The following is a 17,328-nucleotide window of genomic DNA, read 5'->3' as shown; positions in this document are numbered from 1 at the left end:
TTCGGGCAGAAATCAAACATCGTTTTATTCTATCTAATTGTAGATGGATGAACTAGTGCGGGTATTGTTGTGTGATTTTTATGGAATTGTACATTTCTACATTCAAAGTTGCAATGAAGACCAGCCCACTCTAGGATTTTTTCTTCAATATTCTGTTTCACTAGTACCATAAGGTGCGTTCATCAGTACCGTAAGGTATACGTTCTTTATTGCTTTGCAACTGACAAAGACAAGAATATTGTACACGGAAATATTAATGACTGAACTACAGACCATCATTATTCTCAGGCAAGAAACGATTTCCTGATTGTGTTTGTTTACCACACACGTATATACTCGTGGACAAAGCACACAGGACGCCAAATTCGCTCTGTTGAATGCACCGCGCACCGCGCGGATCTCATTATATCTGGTATTTTTACATTCTCGTTATCAAACTATTAATCGGCGATTGATGAAATTTATTGGAGCGACCTATCCAATGATTGTATAACCCTATTTCATTTAATCGCTATAATAGGTGGAATTTCTATCGCAGCCAGCCCGCGAGCAGCAGGCCCGTTTACACCGAGCACGGTAATTATAACGGCAACGGTCCGGTTTTTTGCTATGGTGCGCCAAAAGGTACCATGTCTGGTTCTGTTATAGTATCACTTCCCCGCTAAAATACATATATATAACAAAATTAATCTACTGGTAATACTTTTGCTGTTGATTTTGGCATAAGAATAACATTTTGGGTGATCTTGTACCGAATTACTTTTTCTTTTCTTTTTTTGAAACAGAACCAGACATGATTCGTTTTGGCGCACCATAGCAAAAGGCATGACGGTTGCCGTTACCGTGCTCGGTGGAAACGCACTCTACTCCCCCCCCCCCCCCCCACACACACACACACTCCCTCCCCCTTGCTGTACCTAGACGTTGTCTGTGTGACGCAACTATGGACAACTCTACCTCATCTACCTCACAATGAAGTCAATCATCATCCCTCAGGGATGCGGGGGACAATCACTTTCTCTTTTGACCTAATTATAACGGTAGCTGGTTGAAAGACGGGCTTTGCGAGCACGACTCCGGGTAGCTTGTGGGCGGTGTCCTCCCGGAGCATCACCGGACTGTTTGGCAGTTGAGGATGCCACCGGAGCCTCCCAGTCGGGTAAGACCACATCGGTGGCATGGCACAGAAATGGGCTCGGGTATACACAGCAATATATTTATACAATACACACGGCAATATCTCCCCCCCCCCCCCCCCCAATGTCTTGACCCACGGTACGCCACTGTATCAGTGTCTATACGCTCCCACACAAAGACTACACAATCGATGTATGTCCGCCAAGAATGGAGCACGCCTTGCAATTATTATGCTATGTTTACACTCCTTTCGCTACTTGTATGTTCCGTGGCCACCACGTCAATCACTTTTCAGGCCACCTTCGAGAACAAGGGATGAACGTGAGGCAGGTATTATTTAGAGTACGCAAATGCTCTCTCTCTCTCGATCCCTTTGAAATCACCCCCAATTTCCAGACTGCCCAAGTTTACTGAACCTCCCTTTCGCGGGTTTTTCGCGGGCTTTTTTTTTTTTTTTTTTTTTTTTTTTTGGTCTTGCCTTGGAGACCCGTAAGTCCATGGTCCGACTCAGTTGACGGCGTGCCAACTTCGCATATTTTGCTCAAACCCACAAACCCGCCCAACCCGATCGATAAGTCGCCAAATGCCGCGGTAAAATGGAAGCTTTTCTCGCGCTTCCGTTCGCCTGACATATAGCTTGAATTTTATGTGGTGAATGACTATCAAGCGGTGTTCCCTATTGAATTTGCATGTAAAATCGAAGTTTCTGTCACTGTTTTGTGAGCAAAAGTCATGCCATAACAGTAATGAAGCTACACGTCATTTCAAAGAAATACAACCATCGATATGTCATACAATTTTCATCAAAGCAAAGTTTGGCATTTTCTCTACAACTTTGCTCACTACATGTCCAACTTAACAGAAGTCTTTATAGAAGTTACATAGACTTGAAAAAAAAAAACAGAATGTATGACGACGTTGGTGTCTCAGAATAATGTGGCACACATGGGGTTTCCATCATGGCACATACAACAAAGAGTTAACTCTTCATCCGCAACACTCTTCAGTGCACCCCCTATCCCAGGTGAGCTCCCCTTTCAACCGCCCTATTTTAAAACACACACCCCCGCTTCACCTCATTTAAGCTGTCATTATAGTGACAATACCTAAGGACATAAGTTGTGTGAGTGTGAGTGTGAGTGTGTGTGTGTGTGTATGGGTGTGTGTGTGTGTGTGTGTGTTATGACCTTACAACTCAGAAGAAACCAAACAAAAATCAAAATATCATAACACAAATGTTTTTTATCATTTTCTATGATTTTTCATAATAGTCAAAACCTTTTTTTATCTCTCAGTGGTTCAAATTGAAAGAGAAAGGGAGAGAGAGAGAGAGAGAGAGAGAAAGAACCTTTCCTAAAGAAATTTCCGGGTGAAAAGTATAATATAATGCACCCACAATGCCTGGTCCGGATTTTGTCGAACGAACACATGACGAATGGTACCCCTTTACCGAAGATCTTTGGAACAAGCATGCTGTCCCTCTGAGGTCCCTCTGAGGAAGCATGCAACTAAACCTGTCAGTACGCAATGTGCCTTTACAAAATTTGGAGGTGTATTCATGATTACATTCGTTTTGTGCGCGTTTTGTGCGCATTTTGACAGGGCTGCTTCACGTTTTTTGAGCGTTCTGACCCGTTTCGCCACGTTTTGTCGAGGTTCTCAGCGACAGCTAAGTCGTATGGACGTGGTCATTTCGTAGCGTTCAATCACGTCGTGTCCCGGGCGCGTGACGGTTTACAACGATTGTCTTTGTTTGAGATACATCTTTTTATACGGTGGGCGGGCTCTTAACGGGGTCTAAGGATGCCTGGTGTACACATTTTATCCGTAGAAAGCCTTGAAACGTGATAAACGTGTCAAACCTTGTTCAGAACGTGAGAGACGTGAGGAGGAGACGCAGTGGCATCCGCGGTAAAACGGTAGTGCCGAATCGTAGGGCCGTACCGCAGCTTACCTCTGAGCCACCGGGAATTAGCAGACCCTTTCCCCTCACGGTCTATCACGGGTACCGTGATAGACCATGAGAAATTTTAAGCATACCTAACAAGACTTGAATAAAAGAGGCAGCCGGGAACACGGTGTAAACTATAGCATTACATAATCTGGCCCGGCATCCACGGCCTGTTACGTTTGCCTGACCAGTCCTCCCCACCCCACCCCGCGTTTCGCATTTGTAGTACTGTCCTTGCGATACGTTGCTCACTTCAGCCGTGACGTCAACACGTCCGCCCTAGAGGTCGCGACGCTTCATCGAGAGCTACGCTAATATCGCTGATACCCTTTAAGCTATGAAGATTAATTTCACACCGTAACGATATACTTTTAATGGTGAGAAAGATGACGATCTACCACATTCGTGGGTATAAACTGAGTTCTCTGCATTTTGCATATTCATTAAAGTCGATTTGGTCTACGTAACGTGCAGACAGACTGTTCTTATCTACCCAGTTCATGATCAAGCATACTAGTACAATGTATATTGTTTCGTCATGTTACGCAATCGTATCTTGTAAAACCGTTACGTTGCAATCCCACATTGCATAAGAGTGATCTATGCGTAGTAAAAGATCAATAATTAGTTGAATCAAGAAACTGGACGCCCAAAGAAGCCAACTGATAATTGGCGAAAAGTCGCAACAAGTGAGTTTAATTCCAGTTTCTTGATTCAACTAATTATAGATCTTGTACTTCGACTGGATGAATTAGAAGAATTTACATCAGTCCATAGTAACAAACCACTAAACGTTTCACTTTTGACGCTGTTTGCGAGAATCGACCCATTCGGCAAAATAGATGCACTGGCTACCATAGGAATCAGATCTTGTAACACTTTACTGAATTCAGGATGAGAATACATGTATTAGATTCAGATCGTAATCTTGACTTATCCATTTTCCTTTTTGTAATAATTATTAATAAATGTCCTTGCCGACCGCGATGTTTCAGGACAAAAGCTGTACGGACGAGCCGACTTCGTTCACAATCAGAGATTTTAATGCGTTCGACACGTAGCTATCATGATATCAAATGCACCGGGGTCCATTAGATTCGTGATATCTACATCGATCTTCCACCTCCGTGGTTACTCTGGAGAGTATTGTGATGGCGCCTTATTCTTAACTGTGTTATGAGTGTATTGTCAATTCATCATCAGTGAATCAGTGAAATCCCCGAGTGCAAAAAGCAGCTGTTATAAAGAGAGTCGATTCCCTTTTTTTTTTATTCAGACGCGAGAAACAATACTTTCCAGAATCACTCTTTGCTATATATGGAACTATGACTGTTGTGAACATAATTAAGTCGTCATCAAAGCAAACAAGAAACGCGTACATCGTGCTGATGAGCAGCAATTTTTTGAGCAATTATTGTCAAAAGGGGAGGAAAAAAAAACAACCACACAAATGTCTAAGTTTGAGTGGGCCATTTTCTCCCGATGAATTATTCTATGAGGCATACTTCCGCGGGAATAACGCGAAAGCCAATTAAGGTGATGAAGTTTGCGCCAAGGCTAGCCATTGCCACCAGTCAGAGTCAACTGGACACAATGTTTGTTGTGTCTCGGTTGTAGGGATGGGCGATTAAACTGATTAAAAAATTGTGTAGAGTGACGATTATGAGGTGGATGAGCAATCACTAAAGGCCTTTTGATCGCACGGGCAAGGAGGGGGGAAACTCGGAGCGCGAGGTGCTGCGCGCGCAAGTATCGTCGGTCTTCAAAATGAATGAGATCGTCATGATCGTTATTATTCTTGCCGACGCCATCACGGTAGTTGTCAGGGAGAGCATGGCACGTTTGATGAGGCTTCTTGCTCCCTGCAGACACTCATGTCCTATCGACGCGGAATATGAATACCGGTACGCGGTGGAAGACAACCTCCAAAAGATAACCTTGATCACTTCCTCTACTGAAATCGACAGTCCACACTCCTTGCTGATGGTAAACGATAACAAACCCCTCTTTTGTTTTAATATGCAAGTGTATCGCCCTCTCATAACGCAACTGCACATCAGAGTGAAGCTAAGTTGCAAGGTCAAAATTATATTTTATTATTATTTTCTTCTTATCCCGAATGTTCTGATTTTAGCTACGATAAACCTCAGTATAATTTGAACCTGAAATGCGATTCCGAGTTAATGGTGTCCGTGGGAGACAAATGCCACTTGTGACCTAGTTGAAGGACAGCGAGAAACGAAAACTGTGCAGGAGAGGGTATGCAATCAGCTTGATGATTATGCGATGAATTTGGAAAGGTAATTGCGCAGCTTGTAGATTATGAGATGAATGTGTAAATATAATGATTCAAGAAATATATCACCTTGCTTCACATACACCCAAGCCGGAGGCTATGGACTTTTGCGTCAAAGTCATAGCGCTCAATATGAACGCGCCCCACCAGGCACCTGAAGGCACAAACGTAAGAACACGGCTAACTGCGATTCGCAAAGGGCGAATCAATATTATCACTTCCAGTTCTAAGAAGAGGCAGAACCGGAAAAAAAAAGTAATGTGAATAAGGGAGCTGAACCAGTAAACACATAGACACGTATAAGAGAGAAGGGCAAGGTACATGTATATGGAGCTTGTAATTAGGCAGCAAGAACAGAAATACGGAGAAAGGAAGAGATATCCTTACTTCGTTGTTATCAATATCTTCGTCACGATGTTATCAATCACGTGTCTCACCAATGTAGAAAGGGAGAAAACAGCCCTAAATATTTCTCCTTTGATCCTAAGTCCTATTCTTGAGTGAGACAGTAATTCCGTTTTACAGCTCACGATTCATCATGTTCAGGGATAGCTTAAGCAACACTTAGTGTTGAGAGCAACCGCCGAAGAATATGAGGCAAGGCGTTATTTTCTTTCAATTTCCGAAACGAGATTCTTTATTTCTTCGTATCATCTTCTTTCCTCTCCAGCCATGCGAAATCTGTGGTAATTTGAATGTAACAAAATCAGACTGACTGTGCAAGGTGGTTCTCTCATGAAAAGATCAATTTCATTACCCATTCCTGAGAAAACCTAGCCGAAATATTATGTTGACCGTCTGATGGAGATGAAGATATTCGCTTAATGTCAAAAATCCGTTGATATCCTCTCATTCTCTCTAATTTCTCTTTTTCTCTCTCGCTGTCTCTCTCTCTCTCTCTCTTAATTTGTGTGTGTGTATGTGTGTGTGTTTGTGTGTGTGCGTGTTTGTCTGTGTGTGTTTGTAAAGCCCACTGCAGCTTTAGGTTTCCGATTTAGAATTCTTCATCCATTTCGCAATCAGTTTACTATGAATGAAGATAAGACCTCCATGACCTGTTTTAAACCAGCATCTTATATCCCATACACTCTAAAGTTCCACACATCCATTTTCAAACTAATCTGTATGAAGCCTTCAGTTTGCTATAAATGAAAATGGGACCTCCAAAGCCTGATTTAAATCAACATCTTATCCCTTGCACTGCGAAGTTCCACACATTCATATTCAGCCTAATCTTTATGAAACCAGTGCGTGTAACTGTCGCTGTATCTTGCTAGTCAACACAAACCATACAATACCTGGACATTACTATCGCTATGTCTTGAAGAACACGCCAGCCATTTTTTTTTTCTCGAAATGCGATCATAACATGACCCAAATACATCCTGACCTTAAACTACTCGACTAGAATGTGAGGTAATAAAATACAACGTAACAGAATATTTTGAAAGATCCGCTCGTTACATCGTGCTTTTATTACCGACCTAAAGTACTGGCAAACAAGGGACCCATTTCCTTTAATAAACTACTGATTGTCCGTCATGTTAGATTTACCTCACAATCTTCTTTTGAAGACAAGGCTTTAGTGGTCATTTATTATTCGTATACGGCCTATTTTCTTTTCATATCGCACGGGTTACATTTCGCTCTGGTTTCGGAGAAATGTTGTCGCTAGCTCCGGAATGTCACCATTGCCATGTAACGCTGATACGTCGATACGATGATACCGGGAAAAAAAAAAGCATTTTTGTTTTTTTAAAGCTGAAAATGGCTAATGCATTACGGATCGAGTTCATCATGCAAAACAGTGACTTATTCAATTAATGTACCAAACAGAAGGGTGCGCCATGATAAGATTGCATCTGGCATTCTTCAGAATTCCCCTATTATGTTATAATGTTTCCAATCTGTCTAAAAACAAACAAACATTCCAAAAGTGATGTGGATTCTCAAAAATTTGCTTTGGGAATCCTACTTCCAGTATTTCGTAAATACGAGTTCATGATGGAAAGTGATGAATACTGTGTTCGGATGTCCTAAACAGTGCTGGTCACGTGGCCAGTGTCAAACTAACGAAATGGAACACGAAAATGTCTGGTTTATAGTCATGCAAGACTTATACAGCAGACTTTACGCTTTGTGTTAAACTAATCTGCTGTTCTCATTGCAACAGCTCGAGTCCCTGGGTGGCGTTCCTATCTAATAGAAATCTGTATAAGTAATGTTAAAAGTCCTTGTGACCTCTTGAAGTTAAAGCACGCTGACGATGATTACTTACGTAATCATTAGATTCATAGGAGCGTTATAACACGTTTACCTTGGGGATAGAGGGGCGCGGGGGGGGGGGGAGGGGGGAACTATGCCCTCTACCAGTTACATGCATGTGATGCGTAAAGTGCACTGGCATAGAAGACAAGTATAACCTCTAAGAGGTCCCAGAGCAGAGGGCATCCTCCTTAAATAGCCAAATTCACCGTGCTCCTAAAATCACTCTTCAAGTGACAGATACATTTAAGATTCCAAGTGGATGGAGGTAAGGAGATTAAAAGGGATGCAATATAAACTTCTTTTATATATATTATAGTACTTTTCAGAGAGAGAGAGAGAGAGAACGAAAAAGACAGTGATACATTTAGATGGTGGTGGGGCATTGCTTCTGATGAGTAATATTGACGGACAGACGCTGGTATTACAGCATCTTTGATCTTAAGGGAACATACTTTGATAATGTAACATCACATTCATTACCCTCTTCACTGTGCCCTTCTTGCCCCAAATGCTGCCTTGTTTGTAGACTCCCAGGTTCGAGGACAAAATTATTTTACAGGTGATTACCTTGGAGTCATACGCTCTTCCAATGTCTTATGCGTGACATACACTTCTACACGCTTGAATGAACGTTAACTATAGTAGTAGAGCATCTGAACTGATGAATCTGACTTCAGAGTACTATGATGGCCATAACTTGGGGGCTTCCAAAGAAGAACAAAAACACTTTCATGGGTTATCCAGTCCGTTGCTAAGTAAGTGCATAAATTACATTTTGTTAAACGTTATACATTGTACTTGAAGCCCCAAGTTAGAAATCACCATTGAAAGAACAGTACCCAAATCGAATTGGTCTATATAAAGCACTTAAAATGTATCAGATTGTGCAACAGGGTCTATGTTGTACTTACTGTTTAGAGGAACGTTCCTCATTGCAGACTTGTCAATCAGTGTGACCAGTAATTTTTGTGCAAGAGACTTAACGTTTCAATGTTGCTATTGCAGTCTATGGGAAATGTGAAGAATGGTAAGTTCGGCAACTCAGTACACAGAACAATGCAGCCCAGATACATTTCAAACATTGCCAAATAGTGCCTTTAAGTGTAAGTTTGTCCAGCACGAACCTCGTCAAGTTCGTGACGCTATGTACAGTATACGATGACATGACTTGATCCCGTGACGTCAGGCCATTGCGAATATATATATCATTCTCAAATCTCTTGGAGTTTGTGGGTTATTTCTGATAGATTCCCCATGACGAAGTTGCTGTTCGTGCGCTGCAATTATTTTCCTTGCCATTGAGGTGGGCGAGCTGATCTATTCCTGACTCGTTCTTTCCTATTTCGGCAGCTACGACAAAAACGGTATGCTCTGAAAACTGAAATGGTTGGTAGATGAAAAAAAAATATATATAATTTAATAATACTTGAAACAGGCTTCTCCCAGCTTTCAAACTGGTCACCCTGAATTCTCGTTGCTATTCTAAGTGAACCGCACTGATGGGATAAATTTGATCTGTTGTTTCCAAACGTGTATCTTCCTTTGGAGCTAAAAACGAAAGAAAGAAATGTGTTGAATGAAAATAGATTGGATTCAGTTCCTATCATCATAACTAGATCATTTGTCGGTTTATTATTTCAGATTATTGGCGTACACGTTCATACGGAGGAACGCCAATTCCGTCCTCTTTGTGACGTCAAGGGACATAATCAATGATCAAGATTGCCTATTTCGGAGCATAAGATGATCATTGTGGAATATTTTGGTGAAGTCTTGAGTGAATTCAATCCGTCCCATACCTCTTTTTTTTTTCAGACATATTTTAGATACCTCACCTCGAAAGAAAGTGAAAACAACAAAGCACACACACACACACACACACGGATATACAAGTATGAAATGTCTAAACAAAAATCATGGGATTACCTTTATTTACAATAAGGGGAAAAGAATACTGTAAAATGATTATGGTCCATATAGATTTTTATAAAGAAAAATTAGAAAAGGGACAGTAAAATGCCATAGAAGATAACTATAAGTATCAATCATGAATCGAGGTCCAAAATGAAATGAGCACACTCTTGAAGTTTACTGTCTAATGATATATCGAAGATTTTGTCGGAAAGGCGGGATGCAGACAGTAGTGGGAATCGTGAGCGCTGTGGCGGTGCAAAACTGAGATTTTACGTCATACGCTGGCTTGTGTCCTGTGGGTGAGGTACACGTAACACAAACATCCTGCGGCAGACCTAGATGGCATTTCCACTCGTATGACGTCTGACTGGCGCAATTTTCTCTACCTTTTTCCCGGCTTTGCCTAAAAAGAAAGTAAGAAATTGGTTTATTATCTTGTCAAGTTGTGTGCCTCTGCTTGGGACTGTCGCAGCTCATTTCCAGGATATCATAGCACAAAAGGCACCACGTAAAAGCAAACACTCTGATAAATTTCCCCCGTTGCTAGAACGATTCAAACACTGACCCCGATAGTCTTTCACAGTCACGGTGTGCATTTTTCGTGAGATTTTTTAATAGCATTTTGATTACTATTATGAAAGTTCAAGACACTTAATTTGTAGTTACAGCAACACTCCTTTCGTTTCAATTATCATCAGGATTACTTTCAATGTATGATGATTATCTGTTGCACCTACAGTTCATCTCGATGATGCGAAAAACAGACACAAACAATATCACACTCTCTCTTATTAAGTGTTGGACAACACGTATCTGCCTTTGTTGCTGACATTTACAGACTTTTTATTTCCTATTTAGTATGATTTCCTTTATGCTCTTATACACAATAAATTAAGAAAATGGAATGAATAGTGTGCAAATGCGAATGTTAAGTTTATTTGCACAAATGCAGTAACTAATTACTAGGAGAAGAAATACACTTTACTTCTATAGTGTTTTGATTGTCAAGCCTCTTAAAGCATTGTTATTGGGATCGCTTGTCTTTGGTATTTCTTTTAGAAATTGAAATTACACGGTCACCCTTGTCTCAACTTTTTATCATATTGTTCTCGATTTAGTGTCTAAACCGAGATTGACTTTAAAAGTATTGTTGCAATCAAGTGAAACAACAATGATTTTAAAAGAGAATGTCGTAACCATGTCATTCTTTCAGTGATTCCAGATATCTTTTCCCAGATTATTGTATAAGAATGCACAGAGAAATTTGTAAGCAAACGCCAATTCATTGTTGCTTCGATTTTCACGTGTGAATCGTGCAAAAACAGAAACAAAAACACGTTAGTCACACAGACACGTTTTCTTGTTTTCATCAAATATTGGTTTGGTAGGCACTTACATACTTCTCACCTTGTCCATACCTATTCACCATAACAATCGAAAATGCTGTGTTTGCCTCATGTTGCCTAAGGAGATACAGTCCACTGATGTGATTTTGTGTGCTCAAGTTCTTGTTCTCATCGAAAATACGACACAATGATGTATAGCTGTCTTTCATAGAGGACTGCCTTTTAAGACAAACTACCTCAAAGATAAATGTACCACCCTTCTCCTCTCGGCCACTTCGTTTTATCCCTATAGTCTCAACGGGATATGCGAGCTGTAGTCAGCGTCAAGGTGAATTATCCCATTTGTAGCGACGGTTTGGATCACATAGCGGAGATCATCTCCGACGGTTTTCATCATCCGACTGTCGAGCCGGATTTCCGAAGGAAGTCTGACCTTTCGGATCTCGGATACGCACCGGTATAAATATCGTAAAATACGTGACTGAGAGCGTCATCTCCTCACACAACTCGAGATGATATCTGCGTCGGATAGAAAACAAACAAGATACAAACTAAGGCGGTATATGAATCTCTCGGAGTGTGATAAATTGCTCTTGTCGGCGGATTATACGACATCCTTTCTTAATCTTCAGGAATGGTTATACTCTATATAGGGTGATGGCAGCTTCATGCCGTTGCTACATGCCACAGTTTTCCTTGTAAAAACGTGTGTAATGGCTCTGATCAACTTTGAACGCGCCTTCAAACCAGGCGTCCACGTAGATATCATTCATCATAAACAGTATCTGATCTTTCGCGTCCAGCCTTGAATTCCTTTTTTAATGATTCATTTGTATTTGTACGCTCTCTTGCTATGTGTCCATTTGTTTTCTTCAGTAATCAAATAAAAACAAATGTTTGTGACGGTTTTGAAGCCTTCCGATATAATCGTCATTTTACATAATCATAGCTGATGATTCCGTTGATATGCGGAATATTCAAATCAGTCACTCTGTCCACAAGCGGCATAATAATTTTTGCAGACCTTTAAACAGAGTAGGGTACATTTTTAACTGGTACACATTGCCAAAAAAAAAAGAAGAGAGAAGTTTGCGTTGAATTAATTTCTGAGCTTGTTTGACTGGGGAATTGATAACTCCCAAGCACGGTTTAGATCGATTGTGGGTGTAGACGTTGACTTTTCTGCATTGTGTTCAGCGCAGAAACAAGTGGCGCTCGAAAATTCGGCTAATTGTATTTGCCACTCTTACCGACGTCACTCTGTCCTTATTTATCTTACCCTCTTTTTTAAAAACACAATCACTCAGAATGGCATTACAGCTTCCACTTAAATATTTAATTATCAAGTCCATACGCCGACGGATATGGACGCATAACAAACGTTGGAGTAGATCATTTATTTCGTGTATCACGCTGTGACAAATTGGTTCCGTGTGCACGCAGACAGTAAAGAGAAATACATCCTTGTTTTGGATACTTAGTAGGACCTTTCAAACAAACAACATTTCCCTTTTAATTTACGTAACATAAGGATAAAAGGAAGGAGTTCGAACGTGAAATGTCAGAAAAATATATTCATTTGTGAAGGCGGATGGATTGAAGCTGAAAATTGGACAACTAGATTTTCAAATAACGTCTGCAGCATGGAAACTCATGAAATTGTGTACGAAGTGTAGTCTAATAATCCTGTCTCCTTGTATGAACTCTACCCGTTTCCACTTGCTTTCGACAGTATACATTCACTTTTCATTGATCATCTGATATCACGTTTAACATACTTTTTGTCGTGCTGCTCATATAACGATATATGTAAATATATATATATATATATATATATATATATATATATAAATATATGAATATATATGAATATATATATATATATATATATATATATATATATATATATATATATATATATATATATATAATATGAACATACATTCATTGTTTAACATCAAACATGAAGCGATATAATTAGTGTACATAATGATTATGAAAAACGATAAAATAATTTTCGTGAATCAATTTCAATATGAACACAGTTGTTCATTCAGTTGTATTTCCTTTGTCCATTCATTTATCATTAAATCATTTATCCTAAACAATTCCTAAACAATGACTTTAATTATGAATATGATTCATTCGCATATGAAAAATCATAGAATGCTTTTATCGTGAAGTTTCATTTTGAAAGATACACTGAATGGGCTCATATACATTCTTTTATTCAGCTTTCATTTCTATCACGTATCCTCTGCATATCTTCGAAATCGATTGTTTCCCGTCATATTAATGAGCTAAACTCGGCAAGCTGCACAATTCGAAAGTACCCTGAATCAATGTTTGCATAACACAAGCGAACGTTGGAAACGCAAACTCTCGCACTCTGCGCTACATGTTTTTATATAGATACATGACCGGCGCGATTTCATTTTGGCGCCATTGGAACATAATCCGTCGGCATTCGTTAGTGTTTTCGACCTCTGCACCCATCAGTTTGGTAGTTATGGAATATCCGCGTTGCCAAGGTAATCTATAGAGACATGTTGTATCTCAATTCTACATTATCTTCTCTGTACAACTATGAGGATATCCAATTTAAACCACTGAACATGTGTTCCCTTCCTGTGCATCTCTTGATCTGGTTGTAATGATTTTAAAAATGCTGGGTTCGTTTTCATTTCTAACTCCATTTTTTTCTTCAATCCCGACTGAATTTTGCTGAAAGTACCATCCATTAAATCGATAGTAGGTCAGGGTCATTTTGTGATCGGTCATGGATTGACAACGTTGCACAATGCATATTTGCATGAAATAATCAGAAACAAACAGGCCCTGTTTAAAGTTTACCAAACAAGGTTGGATTCTAATGTCTTGTTTTTGTATTCTCTCTTTATTTGATAATAAGACCAGCTGACATTGTCACACATCAATTTCATTGCAGGAAAACAATCCTGATGATCAAACCTCTGGAAATCAAGTTAAATACAGCGGATGGAGTTATGTCGTCGTACAATAACTGAGGTGTACGTAAAAGACTCGTCTTAAAAGTGTGCTAAGTGTGATATTTTAAGGATTCATTGATGTAACCATACTGTAAAAAGCTTTAAGGTGAAAACAAACCGTTTAAACTCCTGAAAAAAAAATTCTCAAAAGACGCTTTGCTAGCAAGAAACGGCTGCACCAATAACCTATCGGTGTACGTGCCTTAAAGTGAATAAGAAGGGATGACGATAGCCACTTAGAGATTGAAACCACTTTTTTTTCTCTCTTTAACTTATTCCCAAGTGCGCTCTTCTTTTCTCACGGGTATCTTACGAGTACCCTTCCCTGCAAGATTTTTAAATCTTCATAAACTTGTCCTGGACTCACCAAATTGAGCTAGACAATGATACACTTAAATCCTCTACCAAAACAGATGCACACAAATAAAAGAAATCAGAAAAGAATTTTCATGTTCAGATTAGTAATGCCTACACCCCTGCGTTACTGTCACTTATGTCTCTCTTTGAGAGACATAAGATATAAACATAACATAAGATATAAAACATAAACATGACATAAGATATAAAACATAAACACGGACAGAAATCCCGTTTGTACACGTGGTATATTTCCCAGACGGAATATGCGTCTCAGGTTGTGTGTGGCAGTGTGTGAGAAGGCTTATGTAGATAGAAAGGTATAGTCTCTTTTACAGGAAAAGCAAACGATCAACGGAGAATGTTCTCTTTGGTCGGGTAAGCTATTTCCCGTGATAAAATTGCAGCTCATGATGAGAAACCACAAGAATAAACATGACCCTTTTTCACTCTTTGTATGAAAAGATTACACAGGAAAGTTTCGGTACGTCATCAGTCTCGAGAAATGCAGCTAGTTCCACGGCATCAGTTTTGCGGAAATCATCTCGTGACACCGTTGAGTGATTTCTCAATAGCGTATGGATGATGCAACCTTACACGGCAGCTGGAAATAACAGATAGAGCGCACTTCGGATAGACTGCAAAACAAAAATTCGTATGTTTAACTGTGTTGGCTCTCGCTTTCACTTCGTCTGGGAAACCTATTTCAGCAGAGATAAAGCAGTGACTTTGGTTTGTGCTATTAGACTTTGGAATCTTGGGAGGAGGCTGGGATTACAGAATGATAATAATATAAAAGAAGTTTCAAAAGTTACGATATCAATATGATGAAGAGTATAGTACCTGAAAACAATGCTCCAGTTATGGGGTACACGGTTTGGAAGGATTTTCATGTGCATCGGTCGAGAGATATGTGTTGAGAACCAACAGAGGAAGAGACGCAGAGGATACGACGAAAATGTAGAACATGATGGGCCAATCTATTGTGTAGATCAACTACATATAATATATATATATATATATATATATATATATATATATATATATATATGTATGCATATATATATATATAAATTATATATATATATATATATATATGTATACATATATATATATATATATATATATATATATATATATATATATATAATATAATATATATATATTATATATTATATATATATATATATATATATATATATATATATATATATATATATATATATATATTATATATATATATATATATATATATATATGTATTATACAAAAGACATCATAGTTTCCGTTTCATTTCCTCGCATTATGTCATACACTCAAAGTAATATATACCTGTATAATGAAAGTAATGTATCTGTATAATGATTGTATCCATCAGACTCTCTGTTGCTGGTTTTTTGTTTATCAGCTCTGGTTAATTTGATGTACCCCATATTCAAGTAATAATTTTAGAATTACATTAGTATTATTTGCATGCATTTTTTTTAATATCATGATGTTTTTTATACTTATGGTATTATTTACTTATACTTTCTCTGTCAATGTGTATTTTTGTATGATGATGCGCATCTGTGCATTTAAACCTTTGGTCGCCAGTCAGATTTTTAATAAAAACCTTCTTCAATTCAATTCAGCTTTTATTTACTTACTTCAAAAATAGTAGTCTCTACTTCTGTCTCATTTAAAACTGTATTTTCTGTAAGTCATAACTAGTTATGTTCCAAAAATCATCGTTTCATGTTGTGTCATGTTTATAAAAACGTGAGTAAATAATGTCAATACGATTCACTTGTCCCTCAATTCCCTCGGAGCAATCAGGTGTGCCGCTTTCAAGGTTAAATCCATCCTACGCTTCAATTAAGATGGCTATACGTCTTTTTATCCTTTCCCCCGTTGCTTACATGAATACATAACTGTAGGCCTTTACTATTTATACTCAACAGTTTTTCCCCCAAACGTGTTACATGATTGATAGTCTATTTCTGAGAGTGTGGACAGTGAATATTAATCAGTAACCACCGACGAAAAACAATCATTCCCGAATAACTCTCATATAGAAACCCATAGTAGTCCCCCCCCCCCCTCCACGTAACCATTACTAATGTTGTCATTTTGTTATCAGATTTAACACGTGCCTGTCAGTAGCTGTTGTTGAGGGTGTGAAAACGTCTCATGTCCGTTAATATCTTGGTTTTAACTTGTCCTTTGGCATGTTGTCTTGTTCTGAATTATGTACGTCTCTTGTAGATGGCAATCATTCTTCTTTGTTCTTTCTTTTTCCACCCTTGTTAGTACTTTTCTTGGCTTTATAATTATACTTATTTCCCCAGCAGCCGTCAAATCAACTTGAACGCAAATACAACTGTCTAATATCAAGGCTTAATATAGCCGATATAAACTTCTGCAACGTCATCATGAACCTACTGTACTTGAAACCTTTCAACAAGTTACTTCCCCCTCAAAATGTATAATTTCGCATGACTCACGTTCCTCAGAAACGAGTGGAGAAATATTCGTTCCATATCTCCTTTAGATGTATCTCGCTTTCAAAACACCTTGAAACATCCCAAAATCTTACAAAGGACCCTAAGCTATGTACACCGGAGGTAAGATTACCCTCTTTCTTCATATTAATCTCTTTGTTTTCGGTATACATGTATGTATATATGCATTGAGGCCACGTTTAGAAGTCATTAAGCTGATAACAAGGGAGAGGCCACCCCCTCCCCCCCCCCCCCATCCATCCCACACACACACACACACACACACACGCACATGCACACCTTCATTTGCGAGACCGTCTCTCTTTCTTTTACCGGGAATTCTGGTAGGATTACTTACAAAGCCCAACTTTTCTGATTACCATGAGATGCCTGCTACAGCTATTTTTGTCCAAACCTCAGTCCTTAATCCCGCTCATACATCGTTCTCCAGGTCTCCCACGAAACTTTAATCACGTTAACACAATTACTTTCAAGGTTGATTTAATTGTGTAGGCACATTCACAGAAATTTACGCGCACACCAACGCACTTCTGCATTTTCGCACACG

The sequence above is a fragment of the Diadema setosum genome, chromosome 14, assembly GCF_964275005.1.
Source record: "Diadema setosum chromosome 14, eeDiaSeto1, whole genome shotgun sequence".
Taxonomy (NCBI): Eukaryota; Metazoa; Echinodermata; class Echinoidea; order Diadematoida; family Diadematidae; genus Diadema; species Diadema setosum.
The sequence above is the reverse complement of the archived record's forward strand: the minus strand, read 5'-3'. Positions refer to the sequence as shown.